At 46.7% G+C, this 21887-nt stretch overlaps 1 long non-coding RNA gene across 1 annotated transcript; it reads right to left on the bottom strand.

The window, feature by feature from the left end:
- Positions 1–3795: 3795 nt before the first annotated feature.
- LOC139059966 (uncharacterized) lies at positions 3796–20006 on the bottom strand. The gene is made up of 2 exons (XR_011514533.1): positions 19495–20006; positions 3796–4053 (listed from the first exon to the last, which is right to left on the bottom strand). It is a non-coding gene; the product is annotated as an uncharacterized lncRNA (long non-coding RNA).
- Positions 20007–21887: the final 1881 nt, after the last annotated feature.

Below are 21887 nucleotides of genomic sequence, written 5' to 3'. Positions count from 1 at the left end.
AAAAAAATTGGAACTGTGTTGACTCTTCGGTGGCATACTGTTGCTATTCCTGAAGTTACGTCCTCAAATGACTTATGCTCCAGGTATTTGAGTAAAAACTATGGGTGTGGAAATATCAATTTTTCAATTTCAAAGCTAATTCGAATAATGAAACCTAAGTGTGAAGCGAATATTTTTTGAATATGAATACTATTAGTATTGCAAAAATCCATTTTTTTCACCAACCAGAGGTGCAAAATAGTTATACTACATAGACTGCATCGCAAATAATGTACAGGGATATTATGCTTCGTGGTTAACAAAATTCTCTAATACAACACTTTTGTTTGACAATGTCATAATTGTAGTTACTTAATGTTTCATGAAGCAAGGACAACAGCTCGGAATGTTCGAAGAGCAGTGACACCTAGTGCATGTCACCATCGATTCAGACATCGAAAAGAGCTGCTTAAGTGTCTGTTATCAGCAGGTTGCTCTTCGCAAGCCGAGCCAACAGTAGGCACCACGCTTACACCATCGCTCAAACGGATCTTCTTTTTGGACCAAAATGTCATCATGCAAATATCTTTGAACCTGCGATTGTGGCAGTGAAAATTTCTGCCACGAGTGAAAATATCTGCTGGTTGATAAGCTCATCACAGTCTTTCCGCAGTGCTGATGTGGAAGTGGCCCCTTCAGAAGCTTTTGTTGTTTAACGCATACTTCGGTTCCTTGGTGTTGAAATTACCCTTCCTTTCTCTAAATCCAAGGGCGAGATCTCGCATTCTGAATGTTTGCTTGCGCTCTCATTATTCGCCTTCACCGTGCTTTCGTCAGCGGTCGTCTGCTTGGTGAAGCGGTAGCGCCAATTGAACACTGCCTACTCACTGATGTAGGAGGTTAAGCAAACATTCAGAAAGTTAGAAGCTGGCGCAATCTCATCCCAGGTTTTTAATCCAGTTTGACATTGAAGCATCCTGGTAGTATTAAAGTACTTTAGAATGAGGTTCCAGATGCATTGCCAAGTTTGCCACTTGGTGAAATTTGTAGTTTGGAACAATTTAGGCGCTTGGCGAGATTAGCAGTGAACACAGAGGTTTTCACATGGTGATTCGTGTTGTCGAAATGCATGAAGAGGTCACAGTATAGGTACTTAAGCTAGTGTCGGGTAACCATAAGCACCAGCAGGGGCCCAGGGACAGTGTTTCCTTTACCTGCAGATATGCTTCACTGCATGGTGCTAAATATGCTTAGCCGCATGACACGACTCTGTTGCAGCAAAGGGGACTTAAACCGACAACAGCCGAGAAAGTGCAAATAGCACTGCGCTGCCTGGTTCTTGCTGTTGGCCTTATTTTTCTTCTTTTCACAGTGTCCTTACTGTAAGTGCACTCCAGAGTTACAATGCAGGAATATGCATGTGTGCACAAGCTTTCATTCAAGAGTAACTCACGATCATAAGTTACGTCATCATGGTTTCGTACTATGTCACGGCATCATAAGCGAGACATAATAAAAAGGGCCTCAAAGGCTGCGGCAGAGACTAATCTTTTGTGCGAGATTGTGCTATCCTTGCTGCACGCTGTGCGATATTATATGACTCTCATGTCTATGGTGGCATTGTCGATTATGAATGTTTCCTTACTGTGTTAAAAAAATGTGTAGTGCATCTTTCAGATAATAATGCCATTATAGCTTCAGAGTTGTTCCAAGTTTTGGGGACTTGTTCACTAATAGTACATTATTAGAAAAGCGTTAGAATGTCTAGGTCATAATTGCAGTTGAAGAACTGTGAGTCTTCCTACACATAGCAATTGGTAGCTTACTGTGCGATATTGAAGGTGGTTTTTATTCATAGGCCCTACGCAGAGAGCAGCAACACAATGCCTGGCATGTGACCAGGGTTCGTAACAGTGTTTGCATTTCCAGTGCTCCTAACTGATTCCAGTCTTAATGCATAAATTTGCTTTATGAATTCTTTGTAGACAGAAGGTGCTTGAATATTGGTTGCATGAAATGCTCCAATGCACACTGTATACGTTTTTATTATTTTTTATATTTTTTTACCAGTCTTTTATTACCATACAGATTTTCTTGTTTTCAAGTTACGAGCGCGGAAAATGTGGCATTCTTGCAGAGGAATTCCTCTCTTTTGGAACTCCACAAATTTGGAGGCAGTCACATTTTAATGCGCTCTCATTTCTTACAAATCTTGAAAGTTGCACCCAATTCAAGATATGTATCATTGAATTTTACTGGTAAATCGAGGCAATATTGGAACCGAGTGTGCTGGGAGTGCAGAAAAGAAGGTCCCACTATCTCATCAGATGGAAACATCTTGGCCAGTCATTGTAGCTGCTGATACGACACACTTCGCCTGGCAAGCATGTGCGTCAGTGTGCCATGTCGGGCTATCATTTAAGCTTTGTCCCACACTTCTTGACAGGGCAGTGCCGCCTGATGTGGAGGATGATGCACCAAGTTTTGATTGTACTCAATTGAGCGCGATAATGAATATTTCAAAATAAGTGCAATTTTCGAGATTTAGAAAAAGAAAGGGTGTGCGTTCACATGCGACTGCCTCCAAATATGCCATTTAGAAGGCTGCCGCAAAGTTGCTAATAAAACAGTGACTGAATTTTTCAAAATTAATTTTCTGAAACTCGCATTATTGGCAGCCAAGTGTGTCCACCTCACCTAGAAACTCCTTTGCAAAAACGCCGGGCTCTCCGTGCTCAAAACTTTTTGCTAAATATCTGCATGGTTAAAAAAAAGATATGCATAATTGTTAATGTATGAAAGTCGTACACTATCACTTTTAAAAATTTTTGCCCTTCTATGCGACACCAGAAAAATTGGAAATATAAGCTTCAGGTGACCTATCTGATCTGCAAGTTGCATGGCCATATTATTGTTTTAATTTTTTGCTATTACCTTTTACTGTGATGTCGCCACTGCAGCAGCTCGATGGCTTTGGCTTTTCATTCCAGGTCACAAAGCTGCACCCAGGTAGAGGCAGAATCCAAAAATGCTTGTGTACTCAAGTATAGCTGCACATTACAGAATCCGAGGCCCTCAAGATTCATCCGTAGCCCTCTTTTAGACCACGAGTTCCTTATTTTTTATTGGGATTGAAGAGCAACGTTTGTGCTATATCCCTCTATGTCAGACTAAATAATGTGCATGCAAAATTATATCTTCATTACTTTACACCATAGTACCAATATCTGTCGTGCGTTGAATTTTTGATGTCTTTGCATTTGCTATAGCAAGGATTTTTAAACATCAGCCACAAAAGAAAAAATAAGTGGTCAAAGAACCAAGAAATGGTGTGTAGCAGCTCCCTTTTTTTATTCGGTGGCAAGTTTTGCACTCGTTGTGTACTTAAAAAGAAGTGTTACCTTCCTGCTTTGGAACGTTGTGGTTTTGTTCTGTCAGCTGCTTGACCAAAACAAGCAAATCGTACTTCGGATATTCCACAAATTCATTCTGTATGCATTTGGTACAATAAGATTTGTTTCAAGAATGGACAAAGGCAGTGATGGTTGCATTGAAAACTGCAACATGCCCATTTTAGTTTCATGCTTCATTAATTTTCTCAGAGCCCCAAAGAAAGCATGCGAGGTTTGAAAATATATCATGCGACGAAGTGTTGGCCTGGCGTGACATTAGTGCAGTCAGTCTAGAGAACTGATTAATGCTGCACTTACATTGAACATGGTGGCCATGACCATCCCTCATGAATTGGAATCCCCTGCCTAAACCACCTCACCAACACAGCCTGTTAACAGCAAAAAAGCTGACGGTGCTTCCAAGAATTTCTATGCACTATTTATTAGTATCACCCTGCTGAAATTGCTCCATTTCTTTGCTGACAATTGTCTTGACAAAAGTGGAAGCCGAATCGGTTGTGTTCGATCAGTTTTATTTACATACAACCTATTATAATGTGGACCTTTCTTCGCCTCTTCAACTGTTCCACAGCTGCTGCTGCCATCTTGCATGCCAGATCGAGGAGGAGGGGCAATGTACATGGCAGGTGCATGGGAGGATTTTCCAAGGAACTCTGGAAAGCTGTAATGAAATTGTGGGCAAAGTTTAAAAAGTCCTAAATACAAAAGGGTGAAGAGTATTGTAACCTTGTACATGTTGATCACACCACATGTTTCAGCTGCAGCTGTAAGTGCCTTGTCTCAACCGAGCTACAGTTCTTGCAATGTTCCACTTTGTGATACTCAGTATGAATTGATAAGACTAGCTGCTATTCTAGTGGTTGTGCAGGCCACAAGAGAACAATGCCTGGCCTTCGTGCTCGTATGTGTCAATTTCTCTCTCTCGGTCTCGCCCAAGCCACACCAAAATGTTATCCACAAGTGTCGTGCCAAAAAGGCCTGGCAACATCTCGTATTAAGCCGTTTGACCCATTTATTGCACTGATGCACATGGTGCAATCAAATGAAGAAAATGACATCGCCTAGGTGATTAGTAAATTACCCTTCTAAAATACCACAAAAGCAATTTTGCTGTGGCAAGAGCCTTAGCAAAAACATAAGAGACAGAAAAGTGAAGGAAAAGTGACACCGTCAAGTTCCCGCACCAACTCACCGTGACGAGCACAGATTTTGACAGTTTCTGCTTTAGCTTAGTTATTTGGAGATGCATGAAGTTGAATGCTTTTACGAGCATTGAGATGGCCCACTATGCTAGCTTGCCTTTTATTGCTACAGAAAGTTGTATACTGCCACAAGTCTGCCTATTCCGATTAGAATCTATATTGAAGCTGCTTTGAGCAACAGGTGGTATTCTATTTCAGCTCTAATGATACATTGAGAGTAGTGTGCCTGGAAGGAATAGACCAAAGCATTGCAGAAGCTGCAGCATTTTGTGCTCGCTGAATGATCACACGAGAAGGTAAAGATGCCGTCAGAAAGCATCCTTCGTATGGAATCTCGTTAAAAGAAAAACACTACAACTAGACATGGTGACAGTTGTGGGCAAAATAAAGATATAATGATAGTTAAAGGTGTGGTATGGCATGTTTATGCTATTTCTGAAAAAATAAACACGGCAAGTGTGTCCATGCCAACAATTGACACAGGATGTGCAGATGCAAAGCTGGAATACAGCACCACGGCATCAAAACGACAGTATGCAAGTGGTGGTCCAGCATCAAAACTTCTATGTCCCTACACTGCAACACTGGGAGCCATGCTGCGTGACAGAAGCCTGTGTGGCCAGCAGGCGCTGCTCTGTCGGGCACAGAACGTGGCAGCAACTATTTCTCCTAATGATTCAATAAACAGATTTCTCTACCTCACCCGCCATGCGATGCGCCGTGTGAGGGAATGACAGTGCCACTACTCTCACAGGATATGGATGGTGCACAAAAGCACCTTGTGCATCGGAGCGCACGTCTGCCTGTGAGCTCTGTGTACTACAAACACAAGTGGTGCACGCAAGTTAACATTTAACATATCACTGCCAAATGCCATCAATGAACAGAAGCAGCAAAGAAAGCTGCTTACATAATTTTCACAGTGTGTCGGATCTGCATATTTTTTACATCCTGTCTGCATGTCGCATTGTTCATTTGTTCGTCACTGCTGAGAAGTGCATAGTAGCATGGTACTTTTTTCGATTTTGTGCACTTTCTTCTGTCCTGAAAAACTAACCACAGCAGCTATCTTCATAAAAATGAAGCAGATGTTTCTCAATGAGCCGTAACTATTAAAGTTGCTCAAAAGGCTAGTTTACTGAATTGATTGCATTTGAGTACTACATGCCTAGTTTCTTTCGGTCTTTCTCTTTTAAAGCCTCGGCACAAGTTAGCTGAAACACCCTGTATACTGGACGGCTTGCCTGGCTGCCCACACCGCCGAGGCGGAGCATCTAACATTGTTGTGGCGCACTTATCGCCGTCTCGTGGCACCGGTCGACCATTATCGCGCACACGCCAGCGTCGTCTGGTGTTCTGATTGGCTGCAGCAAAGCGGACAGCTCTGGCAGGCGGGAAAAAAAGTGGTCTGCGAGCGATCGGGCTCGCCGCCTCGTTTAACGCCTGCTTTTATCCGCCTGGCCAAGAGCTTTGCCCGGTTTAACCGCTCCGTCTTCGGTGTGAACGTGCCGCAAAAAATCAACAGCTTACACTTCTACATTTTTGCTTGGTAGCTACATTCAATTTGCTTGCTCCTTGTCTTTTAGATGTCTAGGCTCCCCACATTTTAACGTGGCTGAATAGTGCACAAATCAGAAACGCGACTCTCTGTGGTCTAGCCCTCTCACACTTGCAAGGATACCATCCAAAATTGACCCATTTTTCTTATGGGGTGCCCACTGATTATGAGGATGCTGACATCGAAGGATCTCAAGTGGTTTTCAAGAATTTTGGTGGCAAACGGAATACAGTAAATGCGGAGCTACAACTGACTTGATATCTGTCAGCACCAATGAACGCAGTAGTTAGTATTCTCAATAAATTGAGAGTCCAGCCCAACAGCAGATGGACACCAGTGGTTTGAATCCCCCGTGTTGGCAAATTTAACTGGCTGAAATCAAGCACTTAAAAGACACGCACTTAGTTCCATCCCTTCAATCTGTGAGCATAATGAAGATCAAAGGTCAGGTTATGTGGTTGCAGCACTTTTTGTTCATGCAGCATACCTTCACTTTCCTTTACCAAGACACTTAGCATGCACATGCCTTGTGTGAAAGCCACATCTATTTACAACAGAAACAGCGCTTTCCACCCGTGAGCAAATGTTTGGAGGTAAAATATGGTAGAATTTTTTATCCAGCCAACGCATGCACGCTGAAATCCAAGTGGTACAGCCAATATGTGCCTGTTTAATCACTGCAATGCATTGAGACACTTCCGACAACGCACGGCTGTACCAGGAAAGGTTTTCATTTTTTTATGAACTTTTATGAATGTGCCTTCAGCTTTCGCAGGCCTTGGAGTAGCTCGAACGTAAAGTGGCCTGTGTGTTATTGCTATTCAGCTGGAGTGCAATAGGAGCCAGTCAAATGAGCAAAACATGAAGTCAATGTGCACACAAAGACTACATGTACCCTTGCATGACTTCGTGCCACAGCTAGCTAACAGCTTCCAATTCACAGTTCTTGTGATATGCTTGTGGCAGCCATTTACAGTGATGTGTATGTTGGCTGAAAACAAGAAAATATGCTAGAAAATATATTAACACCGATGGATGCAATATATCCTTTCCGGTAGAGTTTTGCACAGAAAAGTTAGCAGATTCCATGCATATGTGAAAATCGGTTATAAGTGAAGCCTTTGTAATGTTCAGTAATATGTAACCACTCGTTCACTTCTATAGCTCTACATACAATGCATGTCCTGGTCTCGTTTAGTTCATTTTTGTCCATATATATATATATATATATATATATATATATATATATATATATATATATATATATATATATATATATATATATATTGAAATATTACGGTTGAGACGACGCTTTATTCCAAGAAGGAAAAATGGCGCCGACGCAAAAACGAACACGAACACGAGCCGATGATAGATGATGACTTTGTACAGATGAAGATGAAGTCCGCATAAATGCTTACACTAATTTCCCCCGTGGACGGAAGCGGCCAGCCTGGCCGCACATTAGACAGTGGAACGGATATGAAAGGGCTTCAGGCGAGAAACGTGCACGATCTCTGTTCCGCGGCAGCGTCGGTCGGTTGGGGACTCAACAGGTGTAACGCGATAGTTCACCGGCGAGGTCTGCTCGATGACTTTGTAGGGGCCAAGATATCGAGACTCGAGCTTCTCACATAAACCGGGTGTTCGCGCAGGGGTCCATAGGAGCACATCGTCACCAGGGCGGTAGGAAACGGCGCGATGAGAGGCATCGTACCGATGTTTGCGATCGTCTTGGCTGGCTGCAGTGTTCATACGGGCGCGACGACGACATTGGGCAAGACGAGACACAAACTGGTCGCAAATGAATGGTGAAGCATTGACGGGGGCAGAGAAGAAAGAAACGTCGAGTGATGAGGTTGGGTGGCGGCCGTATACTAAGAAAAACGGAGAGTATCCGGTGGTCCGTTGAACAGACGTGTTGTACGCAAATGTTACAAATGGGAGAATCGCATCCCAGTTACGATGATCAGGTTGAATATACATGGATAGCATGTCACACAGCGTGCGATGAAATCGCTCTGTTAGGCCGTTGGTTTGAGGGTGGTAGCTAGACGTTGTCTTGTGCACGGTGTTGGACGCTTGCAGAACTTGATTAAGAGTGCTTGAAAGGAATGCCTTGCCTCGGTCGCTCAAAAGAACGTGAGGCGCCCCGTGACGTAAGTAGACAGCCTGCAAGAAGAAGGCCGCTACTTCTGAGGCAGCTCCTGAGCGTATTGAGGCTGTTTCAGCGTACCGGGTCAAATGGTCAACAGCAGTGACGATCCATCGGTTGCCGTCTGGAGTAGGTGGGAGTGGCCCGAAAAGGTCAATGCCGACGACAGAGAAGGGTTGTGCTGGACAAGGAAGTGGTTGTAGGGTCCCGACCGGAGCAGTAGTAGGTCGCTTACGGTGTTGGCAAAGCGTGCACGAGGCAACATATTTAGCTATGCTCGTGGAAAGGCCTGGCCAATAGAATCGGCTGCGTATGCGCTCGTGTGTTTTGTTGTAACCCAAGTGGCCTGACGTCGGGTCATCGTGCGAGGCCTGCAGAACTGCAGCGCGAAGAGAGCGCGGTAGAACGGGAACCCATCGATGGCCTTCTGGGTGAAAAATGTACCGGTAGAGCACGTCGTCTTCAAACTTGAACAGTTTGAGTTGTTTCCGTAGCCTGGCATTGGGAGGAGACGAAACACCGCTAAGGCGATTGATGATACTATGGCAATAGGAATCGGCGCGCTGGTGAGTGGAAAGCACTGAAAGGCGGTTTGGTGAAGTCAAGGAAGAAATCGGTGTAAGAGACGAAGCGTCCTCCGTGCGGCCAATTTGACAAGGTGATGTGATGTGCCCCGATGATGGTGGTAATGGGCATCGTGAAAGAGCATCGGCATCTTGGTGCTTCCGTCCGGACTTATATATGACATTGAAATCATATGCTTGCAATCGGAGTATCCAGCGGCCAAGGCGCCCGGACAAGTTTTTGATCGTCGACAACCAACATAGGGCATGGTGGTCGGTCACAACCGTGAAATGTCGACCGTGGAGGTATGGACGAAATTTCTGAATGGACCAGACAACAGCCAAACACTCTTGTTCGGTTATCGAGTACTTCTTTTCAGCGGAAGTGAGAGTACGGCTTGCATATGCAACAACCTTTTCGCAAAATTCGTGGTCGCGCTGCAGCAGTACGGCACCAATTCCGTGACCGCTGGCGTCAGTATGCACTAATGTGGGCGCCTTGTCATCAAAATGACAAAGAACAGGTGGTGATGTTAGTGCGCGCTTGAGTTCTTGGAACGCGTCTTCACACTGATCGTTCCAATCGAAGGAACTGGAACTAGAAAGGAGCTTGTGGAGGGGCGAGGCAATGCTGGCAAAGTTCCGGATAAAACGTCGAAAGTATGAGGCGAGTCCAATGAAGCTGCGCAGTTCTTTTGCACGAAGTGGACGTGGAAAGTTGAGCACCGCGGAAATTTTATCCGGATCGGGCTGGATGCCGGCTTTGCTAACGAGATGACCCAGGACTTTAATCGTTGTGCTAGCGAAACGGCACTTCCTCGTGTTTAGTTGAAGTCCGGCATTAGAAAGGCATGTGAGCACTTCATCTAAGCGTTGCAGATGGTCAGTGAAAGTCGAGGAAAACACGACGATGTCGTCGAGGTAACATAGACAAGTTTTCCACTTGAGGCCGCGAAGAACCGTGTCGATCATTCTTTCAAATGTGGCGGGAGCATTGCATAGACCGAAAGGCATTACATTAAACTCATAAAGACCATCCGGAGTAGAAAAGGCGGTCTTTTCTTTGTCCGCTTCGTGCATTGGGATTTGCCAATATCCGGAGCGAAGATCAAGGCTGGAGAAATATTGCGCGCCTTGCAACGAATCAAGGGCGTCATCGATACGGGGCATCGGATATACATCCTTACGGGTGATCTTGTTTAGCGCACGGTAGTCAACACAAAATCGTACCGATCCATCCTTCTTCTGCACCAAAACGACGGGTGATGACCAAGCACTGGCGGAGGGACGTATGACGTTTCTTTTCAGCATATCGGCGACGTTCTCCTCGATGATTTTGCGTTCGGCCAAAGAGACTCGGTAGGGACGACGGCGTACAATAGTCTGGCCATCGGTGTCGATACGATGGAAGGCAACGGAAGTCTGTCCGAGGGACGAAGTATCCATATCGAAGGAGGCCTGGTGCTTCGTAAGCAATTTTAGCAACGCTTCATGTTGAGCAGCAGTAAGGTCAGGGCTTATCACGGAAGTAAGGGCAGATGAAGCAGATTTGTCCTGTTGAGGAAGAGCTGGCGAGGCGGCAAGAGGAAGCAGGGAGACTGGTTGGGTATCCACATAACAGGTCACTGCGGAGCCTTGAGGTAGGAGGATTGTCTCAGAGGTCGCATTTAAAGCGATGATTAAGGCAGAGCTTTCTTTGAACCGCACCATGCAGGAAGCGAAGACAATCCCACGGGCAAGACAGCGACCGTAAGGAGTGATGAACACGTCGCCATTGGTGATGTCCGTAGAAGAGAGACTTATGACTTGCTCGTGGCCGGGAGGCAGCACAGAATCGGCAGCAGTGAGAAAGCGCAGTCGTGGCTCATCGGTACTCCCGCCGCAATGAACTGTCTCGCTCATATGGACGACACGTTGACGGCAAGAGATTAAAGCGGACGCTGACGAGAGAAAGTCCCAACCCAAAATTAGTTCATGAGCGCACGGGAATAAAATCGCGAACTTAATGTGATGACAGATACCATCAATGAAGACGCGTGCTGTACATTGGGCTGATGGTCGAATTATTGCTCCATTAGCCCCAATCAGGGATGATCCAGTATAAGGCGTCTTCACTTTCCGCAGACGAGAGCACAGGTCGGCACGCATAACAGATATAGTAGCTCCCGTGTCAATCAGAGCTAACAAAGGCACACCCTCCACAGACACCAATAACATGTTCGAAGGACGTTCAGGAGGACTTGGAGCACTTCGCGGTGATGCAGTTTTCCCTCCAAAAACTGCACTGGTTAGTTTTCCGGTCGCTGGACATGGAATTGGGAGACAGGGCGAAGTGGCGAAACAGAACGTCGGAGCGGCGATGCGTCCCGAACGTAGCTCCAGGAGAGATCTTGAAGTGGAATGAGGTCGAAGGGATCTTAAAGCACCTCCACCACTTGAAATATTACGGTTGAGACGACGCTTTATTCCAAGAAGGAAAAATGGCGCCGACGCAAAAACGAACACGAACACGAGCCGATGATTGATGATGACTTTGTACAGATGAAGATGAAGTCCGCATAAATGCTTACAATATATATATTGTCACGTGGTGGTGACGTTGAATAACACAGTAGCAATACTGTGAACGAAAAAAACTAACTTTTATTGAGCGAACCTGTGCCCACAAAACAGGCTGCACTTATAGCACAACGATAGCGGCGAACACGGTCGGCGATCGTCGAAAATCTGATCAGCGGGTCAAGCGCGTCGGCTTTTATAGATCAGTCGTCGAATGTTCCAGATTACCTGATGGGACCCGCGTGTCTTCCACAAAGTTCTACACCATTCGTGTCACGCGATGAAATCTGATAACACAACGTTCGGCGACAACAGACACGCGGGTAGAAGCATCGGTAACTTTCCAGAAACTTCGGATACATGCAAGCGCGTCCCGCGCTGCGCGATAAGATTTGTTAGGCGGTGAAACCTGGTCGCCCGATAAATATAAATACACGTGTCAATACCCCCCTCTTAAAAAGCATCGTCCCGATGCTACAAAGAGAGCGAAACACAAAGGGACACTTATTAAACATAAGTAACAAAACAACGAAAAGAAATAAAGTCCAAAGGTCAGTTACGCGAAGTACGAAAGTCCGTCAACGCTGGTGGTACGGCTTGAGCCGCACAACGTGGACAATTTCAGGTCGTGAGCGGCGCCGCTGTGACAGCGAAATGCCGTCTGGCACGACCTCGTAGTCCAGTGCACCAATACGTCGGATGATCTTGTACGGTCCAAAATAGCGACGCAAAAGCTTCTCGCTCAGTCCTCGTCGGCGTATAGGGGTCCATACCCAAACACGGTCGCCGGGCTGGTACTCGACGAAGCGTCGTCGGAGATTGTAGTGTCGGCTGTCGGTCCTCTGCTGGTTTTTGATTCGCAGGCGGGCGAGCTGTCGGGCTTCTTCGGCGCGCTGGAGATAGGTAGCGACGTCAAGATTCTCTTCGTCCGTTACGTGCGGCAGCATGGCGTCGAGCGTCGTCGTCGGGTTCCTGCCGTAAACCAACTTGAACGGCGTGATCTGTGTTGTTTCTTGCACCGCCGTGTTATAAGCGAATGTTACGTACGGCAGGACGGCATCCCAGGTCTTGTGTTCGACGTCGACGTACATCGCTAGCATGTCGGCGAGGGTCTTATTCAGCCGCTCCGTAAGACCATTCGTCTGCGGGTGGTAAGCCGTTGTCCTCCTGTGCCTTGTCTGACTGTATTTCAGAATGGCTTGGGTGAGCTCCGCTGTAAAGGCCGTTCCTCGGTCGGTGATGAGGACTTCTGGGGCGCCATGTCGCAGCAGGATGTTTTCGATAAAGAATTTCGCCACTTCGGCTGCGCTACCTTTCGGCAGTGCTTTTGTTTCAGCGAAGCGGGTGAGGTAGTCCGTCGCCACGACGATCCACTTATTTCCGGTTATTGACGTCGGAAAGGGTCCCAGCAAGTCCATCCCGATCTGCTGGAATGGTCGGCAAGGGGGCTCGATTGGCTGTAGTAATCCGGCTGGCCTTGTCGGCGGTGTCTTGCGTCGCTGACAGTCTCGGCATGTTCTGACATAACGGGCGACGTCGGTGGTCAGGCGCGGCCAATAATACTTTTCTTGTATCCTTGATAGTGTCCGGGAAAATCCGAGGTGTCCAGCGGTCGGATCGTCATGTAGGGCATGCAATACTTCTGGACGAAGTCCTGACGGGACAACAAGAAGGTAATTGGCGCGGACTGGCGAGAAGTTCTTCTTCACGAGTAGACTGTCTTGAAGCGTGAAGGAAGATAATCCGCGCTTAAATGCCCTGGGGACAACGTCGGTGTGCCCTTCCAAATAATCGACGAGGCCTTTAAGTTCCGGGTCCGCTCGTTGTTGTTCGGCGAAGTCTTCCGCGCTTATTATTCCAAGGAAGGCGTCGTCATCCTCGTCATCTTGCGGCGGCGGGTCAATGGGGGCGCGGGATAGGCAATCGGCGTCTGAGTGTTTTCGTCCGGACTTGTATGTTACGGTGATGTCGTATTCTTGTAGTCTGAGGCTCCACCGTGCCAGCCGTCCTGAGGGATCCTTTAAATTCGCTAGCCAACACAAGGCGTGATGGTCGCTGACGACTTTGAATGGCCTGCCATATAGGTAAGGGCGAAATTTCGCTGTAGCCCAAACGATGGCGAGGCATTCCTTTTCGGTTGTAGAATAATTGCCTTCCGCTTTTGACAACGACCGGCTAGCGTAAGCTATCACGTGTTCATGTCCATCTTTTCTCTGGACCAGGACGGCGCCGAGGCCTAGGCTACTGGCGTCAGTGTGGATTTCGGTATCGGCGTGATCGTCGAAGTGCGCAAGTACGGGCGGCGACTGCATGCGTCGTTCAATAACTAACTTTTATTGAGCGAACCTGTGCCCACAAAACAGGCTACACTTATAGCACAACGATAGCGGCGAACACGGTCGGCGATCGTCGAAAATCTGATCAGCGGGTCAAGCGCGTCGGCTTTTATAGATCAGTCGTCGAATGTTCCAGATTACCTGATGGGACCCGCGTGTCTTCCACAAAGTTCTACACCATTCGTGTCACGCGATGAAATCTGATAACACAACGTTCGGCGACAACAGACACGCGGGTAGAAGCATCGGTAACTTTCCAGAAACTTCGGATACATGCAAGCGCGTCCCGCGCTGCGCGATAAGATTTGTTAGGCGGTGAAACCTGGTCGCCCGATAAATATAAATACACGTGTCAATATATATATATATATATATATACTCAGTTGCTTTTGATGCTGGCTTTCCGACTTCTCTGTGGCTGACGTCTTAAATTTCCTGTTGTATACTTAATTTCTTGCCTCTTGTTCTACTTGTCTACCCAGTAGTACATGTTGAGCCGCACTTGACCGGTAATCCAAGTTACTATTTGGACACATGCCAAGCAGCACATATCCAGTGCCATACACAGTGACCAATATTGGCAGGACTGCAGCAGCCACCACCCACTGAGCAAGGAAGCGGCAAAGAGGATTTCGTTCTAAAAACTATGTACATGGTTTTACCTTTGAATAGTGTGTGCATCTTAACCCTTTCATAGACGCAAGCAAGGAACAGACCGATTTGTGTCCGAGACATTACAAGTGCTTTTTTTATGAAGTATTTTTCACATAACGTAAAATCTCAAACCTTACTACGATTCTGTAATAGCAAAAAGTGGTAATATTACATCCCACTATACAGCCTCAAGGCCCGTTTCTACCTACTCGTGGTCACCTGTAATGTGATTAGAGACAGCCAGAGTACCCAGTACATCATACATTGTTTGTGCACATTTTCATTATACATACTGAGCATGCTTTGTATGAGAATCCTCAATCAGGGCTTTCCAATATCATAAGGGTTCTTAGAAAAAAGATGCTTCTTCAAAATCCATGAGGGCTCATATGTAGCAGCTTGCATATGTAGAATGCGATTTGTTCGCGATGCTAATAATTTGATCACCTGTTTTGGTAGCTGTGGGCACGAGAAATTTAGACACCTAACCGCACCACAATTCAGATATTATGAAAACGCGGAATTTCGATGAAAAGAGTCCATTTGCCGCTGTGGTGGATTGAAGGAAGGTGACAGAATAAACTAAACATTGTAGAAAGGGAAGTAAACAATCTGCGCAATCGCTCTATCGCGTTGTTTGACAAAGAAATGGACGAAAAAATGTGCTTAATGTGATTCACAAACGTATCTACAAAGGAATGTTCAATAGTAGAAATTACACTTCACCGCTACAGAGTAGCGAAGTTGCCCTGAAAAGTGGGACCAATATTTTCCAATCACCCAACAAAGGGTGAAGTGCGCACTGTATGTACGGCAACACTTGCTTTGTTCACCGCAGTAATGCCACCCTGTGTCTGTGTATCTGTTTCTTTCTTCGTCCTCGTCCAAGTCGCGCTTGTACACTCTACCATGGATTCTAACCAACTAGCCCGCCAGCGTGTGTTAACCTGTAATAGAGACACAACTACGACAAACGGTCCGCATTACTTCCGCTGCGAAAAAAAAGTGAAACATTTTTTACCGAGTCAGAAATAAGCCAAGCGTGTTCCTTACGGTACGTAACGGCATGCCGCTGGAAAAAGAGGGTCCATACCAGGCACGTACCCAGGGGGGGGCCCGGGGGGGCCCGGGCCCCCCCCCCGAAATCAAGTGGCATACCCCCCCCCCCTCCCCACCCACGCCACCACTCCTCACACATTTCTAAAGCGCCGCCAGATCAATGTTGAGACTACGCAGCTGTTCATCGGTCAGCATTAGGCTGCCTTTTTCACTCCTTTTAGATGGCGGTAGTTATCGGCATCTCTTGTAACGTGAAGGACAGTTTTCTCATAGATTCCACTCCCGCGCGATTAACTCGAGATGCGTTCAGTTGTCACCATCTATTCAACCGTTACGCGCATAGCTGTTGCTTTTGTTAGTTCAACCTTCTTTGTTTAGGCTGATCCTGGGACCAGGAGAGGGATGCAGCTGTTACTCAGCTGGTCTGTACTCTCATGGAACGAGTTGCGGCCGGAGAAAACGCCAATTGCGTTTAACTTATCTCTTTGCTTCATTGTTTCCTTGAGTTACGGCTCGCCGCGACGCTGGCAGATGCCCGGAACCATATACACGTGATATGGGTTAGATAAGGTGGGAAATAAAATGATGTAAAAGAGCTTCCATCATGAAGCTCTGCAATAACCCTTAAACCCATAAGCAAAATGACTGTCGGCCGTTACCTCGTCTGTTTTTCCCTAACTGTATAGCACTTTTCGAGCAAAATTGGCAACTGGAAACCAAAATAGCAAGGAGTTGAGAAATTAAGCGATCTACTAAGGGAGAGAGCCAAGGCAACAACCAAACTGCAAGCAAAAGCGAATAATAAAAAAGTTAACCGTTGTTTATGAGAATATTTATGGATCAACATCTTTTTATTTAAAAAGGAAGTAGAGAAAACGCCACCGGAAGTGGAGAACAATTACTTGTTTTGGATGACGCTTGTACAGTTATCGGTCGAACCGCCTCACGTAGCTACTTCTCTGCTGTGCTTATGTGGGTGTTTTTCTAACCTTTCGCAGCGAGCGCAGTACGTCTAGAATCTCAGAGTCCTGCGCTCTACGCGGTTGTATGGGATTGGCGGCCGCATAGCGTTCCGCACTTCGCGGAACTGTCAAAACTGATCAACAGGCGAAAATAACTCATATTCGAAACTATAACATGAGAAAGACTGAAGAAGCCGTAAAAAATGAACGCAGCCTGAAATCAGTAAAAAAGAAACCTGGCATAGGACAAACCATGATGTATGCACTAAAAGATAAGAAGGATATCATCAGCAATCTCGAAGATATAGTAAAAGCAGCGGAAAAAGTCTAAGCTGACCTGTATACAGTACCCAGAGGAGCCACGATAGTTCACTTAGAAACAGTAATGAACAGAATACAGAAACTCTCCTATAACCAGCGATGAGGTCAGAAGGGCCCTGCAAGACATGAAACGATGAAGAGCGGGAGGATAAGGTGGAATAACAGTCGATTTAATCAAAGATGGAGGAGACATAATGCTTGGAAAACTGGCGGCTCTTTATACGAAGTGTCTATCCACTGCAAGGGTCCCAGAAAACTGGAAGAATGCAGACATTATACTAATCCACAAAAAAAGGAGAAGTTAAAGAATTGAACAATTATGGGACCATTAGCTTGCTCCCAGTATTATATAAATATTTACCAAAATAATCTCCAACAGAATAAGGTTAACACTGGATTTTGTCAACCAATGGTACAGGCTGGTTTGAGGAAGATGTACTTTACAGTGGATCACATCCATGCCATCAATCAGGTTATCGCAAAATCTGCAGAGTACAATAAGCCTCTCTATGTGGCTTATATAGATTACGAAAAGGCATTTGATTCAGTAGAGATACCAGCAATCGTAGAGGCACTACGTAATCAAGGAGTACAGAACGCTTACGTAAAAAGCTTGGAAAAAATTGCTACATGCGTGAGGTATTTGTTTGTTTGAACGAGGCGCGTAGGCGCCATCACTCCAGAAAATAGGAGGAAGAACGAACTGGGCTCACGCTGTGAATATAACCGGTCAGCGCTGCAACCGTTGTTGTAAATGTAATCTGTAAATAGTTTCTCGTCTTACTGACTCATCCTTCGCGTAAGAATATCTACAAAGGTTCTACAGCTACCTTAATTCTACACAAGAAAAGCAGGGAGATACCTATAGAGAAAGGGGTCAGACAGGGAGACACAATTTCTTCAAAGCTATTTTCTGCATGCTTAGAAGAATTCAAGCTATTAAACTGGGAAGGCTTAGGAGTAAAGATCGACGGCAAATATCTCAGCAACCTTCGGTTTGCCGATGACATTGTTCTATTCAACAACAATGCAGACGAGTTACAACAAATGATTGGGGACCTTAACAGAGAGAGTGTAAGAGTGGGCTTGAATATTATTATGCAGAAGATGAAGATAATGATAACTAGCCGGGCAAAGGAACAAGAGATCAGGATCGCCAGTCGGCCACTAGAGACTGGGAAGGAGTACGTTTACCTAGGTCAATTAATCACAGGGAACCCTGATCATGAGAAGGAAATTCACAGAAGAATAAAGATAGGTTGGATCGCATACGGCAGACATTGCCAGCTCCTGACTGGAAGCTTACCATTATTATTGAAAAGTAAGGTGTGCAATCAGTGCATTTTAACGCGATAGCGTTAAGGAGCTCGTGTCGCAGAAAAGCCGGTGTCGTCGGCGTCGGGTGTCGGCGTCGGCGGCGTTGACCGTGAGCGATAAATCACGGCAGGCGCTTCATAAATAAAAAGCAACTTCCAAGATTGGCCCGGTGGGAATCGAACCCAGGTCTCCGGAGTGTGAGACGGAGACGCTACCACTCAGCCACGAGTTCGATGCTTCCAAGCGGTGCAAACGCGCCTCTAGTGAATGCGGTGTTGCCTTCGAAACGAGCCGTGGAAAGTTATACTGCGGTGTATATCGGTAATTATGAACATGTAACGTACAGAAGTCACAATTACACGAGTTGCGAAGTGCGTTTCCGCTGCATTTCTTCTGCGCTTTCCGCACACGCAGAGCCATCTTGCGGCAAACACAGAAGACCCCCTCCTCTCAATGTACGGCGCTGCCCCGACAGGAGGCGCGCCGCGCGCGCATTGGGACCGCTGCCAGGCGCGTCGCGGGACTCCCTCTCCCCTGACGACGCTTCGCCGTGCTTCCGGTTTAGATTACTATCTATCTCTCTGCCCGTGCCGATCACGACGTTTGGCTGGCGTAGATCGTTTCCCCTCCGAGACACCGAGTTCTTTGGTTCGTTTCGTTCGCTCAGGCGCACGTTTCGTTGCCGCGCCCAACGCTGCGTTGCTCGACGCTCACCGCGTGATAGGTGGGCGCTAAGTCCAATGCGGGGCGCATCGTAAGTGATTGCTGTGCCGTAGCGCATTGTCTTATACCCCTTGGCGGGTCGACGGGAACGCTGTCGCGTCCCACTCTTGAAGGCGAAGCTTAAGCGTCCTCCAATTTTTGTCACTGCAATATGTCCAATGCCAATGCATTTGCCAGTGCATTTCCCAGTGCATTTTGCCAGTGCATATGGGGCAGAGACTTGAGAGCAAGTTAAGGACCACGCAGAGAGCGATTGAACGAAGATTGCTAGGCATAACGTAAGAGGGAAAGAGAGTGGTTTGGATCAGAGAGCGAACGGGTATAGACGACATTCTAATTGACATGAAGAGGAAAAAATGTAGCTGGGCAGGTCATGTAATGCGCCGGTTAGATAACCGTTGGACTATTAGGGTTACAGAATGGGTACCAAGAGAAGGGAAGCGCAATCGAGGACGACAAAACACTAGGTGGAGCGATGAAATTAGGAAATTCCCGGGTGCTAGTTGGAATCGGTTGGCGCAGGACAGGGGTAATTGGAGATCGCAGGGAGAGGCCTTCGTCCTGCAGTGGACATAAAACAGGCTGATGATGATGATGATGATGGTGGTGGTGGTGGTGGGGTGATGATGATGATGATGGAGGCGGTGGGCCCCCCCCCCGAAAAAAAATCCTGGGTACGTGCCTGGTCCATACCTCGGGGTTCAAATTCCGCAGACACGGCATGCGCTTCAGCGTAGCCGTCAATTTGCGGTTGAGCAAGCGACGTTTTTGCATTTTCTGTTCCGCATCAGCATCTTCTAGGCAGCGAGAGAGCACCTTGAAAACCAGCACGACGGGGGCCGTCTCGCTGAACAATCAAGGCCCAAAATTTAAAAGAAAACGCAACTATTAGCGCATTTTGTTTCAAATTTTGTGATTTCAGTAGGCTTACCTTGATGTTGTTGCATATTTCTTGTAGATCAATGTTGCTTTCAAGGTCATTTCCGCTAACATAAAGAACGGCGAAATCGACACGCTCGAAGCGCATCGTGGAGACAGCCCACGCCAGCCGCACTGCATTGTAGCCAGCAAAACTGAAAGTGCAGTCTTTAATAGACTCAATTAGGCGCAGGCGCGACCTATTAAAGAATTTAACCTGACTCGCCGACAATGACTCCGCGCAAGGACGGCATGACTGAACACGATCCAGCGAGGCGTAACAAGACCACGCGATCGAACCTACGTGAGCCGGCAGAAACTAGGGATTTAGCAGCAGCACCTAGCAGCGTCTCTCCCTAGGCGCACAAGTACCTATCTGGGGGCAGGAAGTACGGCACTGGCTCACGTCACATCCGGTTTGCCTCCAAACCGGGTACACCCGGCCTGCGGGGAGACGCTTCTGTCTAGATAGGGGAGGTGTGATGACCGGCCAGGAAAACCTGACCCCCGTTGACGTGAATGCCGCGGGGCGGCGCTGTTGTCAGGGGCGCCGTCAGCACGCGCGGTCGTCCGCTGCGTGTTTAGAGGGAATGCTGTAGTGGAAACGCATTTGAGTGAGTTTTAGAAATTTTAGGTAATACTGCAGTCCCTTAGACATCGCAAAGACGGTATTGCGCTACGGTTATCATGCGGTTTTCGAATACGGGGTAACACAACCGAGTTTTCTGCTGGCAGAAAGCGAGCACGCATTTTAGAAATTCCATATTAAAGCCACTAAATCAGCGGGGAGCTTATCTATCGTAGAATGCTCTTTGCACGATTTATATGCAATCGTATTCTTTCTTCTCCGAGGTCAACGTGATAACTGCTAGGATCCCCCGGAATGTTCATTCTCGCCACCCGTTTTTTTTTAGTTGTGGGCGTTATTACGTATGAAAGCGTTTAAGTTGGTTTACGCCTGCCAAATCAGCATTAAACCATGACATACCTTGTAGTGCAACGTCCTGGGGTCATTTCATTCTCACTGCAATTCAAAAACCAGATAAACAAAAGCAACATGTTTCTGGACGTGCAAACTTTATTGCATACAGAAGAATGTACTTCCAATTCTGCTGCTTGTTTCACATCACGCAAGGCTTCGTTCTGTTGCCTTTTTTCTCATCCATTTCCTGGTTGAGGCTCTTCAAATGAAAGTGGATTCCGGTAAGGCAGAAAAACCTGACCACCGATTCTGTAAGTGCCAGGCAATGCTCCACACAACCAATTTGTAGCACATTTGTACTCGCTTTCTTGAGTATGCTGAAGGCAGCTTTAGAATGCAGACGCGTTCTGCTAAATTCATGTGTTAGCCTGCTTTCAAGAGCTTGAATCAGACGATACAATGAAGCCGACGGGTAGAGAAGCCCACCCAAGTCCCACTCTTTGGAGGCATCAGCTGGGAGTTCTTTTGGGACACAGTCCCTCGGCACAAGGCAGGCATCCCTGCATGCTGCACAGCTAGTTGAGAGCACACGCTTCCTGGCCACGTAGCCTGCAATGTAGTATACCAAGCGAGCATCGCTTCGTTTTTCAACATAGTCCACATGGTCCACGGCCACTTCAACAACCTCCATGGGTAATACTTCATCTTGTTTCTCATTTTCCAGGAGTGCCTCTTCCGCAGAAAGAAGGGTGTCCAGAAGTCCTGGCGACACGCTTCCACCTCTAGGGCTCTTTGCAAGACTGTAAAAGCTCAAGCACCTGCAAATGTTGAAATTACAGGAAGCAGTTCAGCAAAATTATTTTTACAGCCAAAGATATACAAGTACCTGATGATAAGGATGAACTGAGCCGGGGTGGGGTGATCATTTGCACCGCTTGCCTGCCGTACTATCCCAAACGGGCGCTCAAGGCAGTCTTGGCTCAGGTGCGACGTCATCAGGTATCTGAAGCCGACCTTTTCGGTTAAGTACTTCAGGAGGGCCTTTGTGGAATATATTGAAACACGTAGACCCACCGATGTACTTCTGCTGAGGAAGCCAAGGCCCTTTGCATAGGCCTCCCATTTGTCCAGGAACTCAAGCATTGCATCTAGCGCAGCTTCTTTTGGACTGCTCGGCCTGTAACAGTACAAAATGTACACTTGAATTCATTTTCCGTGATAAAGTACATAGGGAACAACTGCGCTG

The sequence above is a fragment of the Dermacentor albipictus genome, chromosome 1, assembly GCF_038994185.2.
Source record: "Dermacentor albipictus isolate Rhodes 1998 colony chromosome 1, USDA_Dalb.pri_finalv2, whole genome shotgun sequence".
Lineage (NCBI taxonomy): Eukaryota > Metazoa > Arthropoda > Arachnida > Ixodida > Ixodidae > Dermacentor > Dermacentor albipictus.
This window is presented reverse-complemented; position numbering and strand designations above follow the sequence as displayed.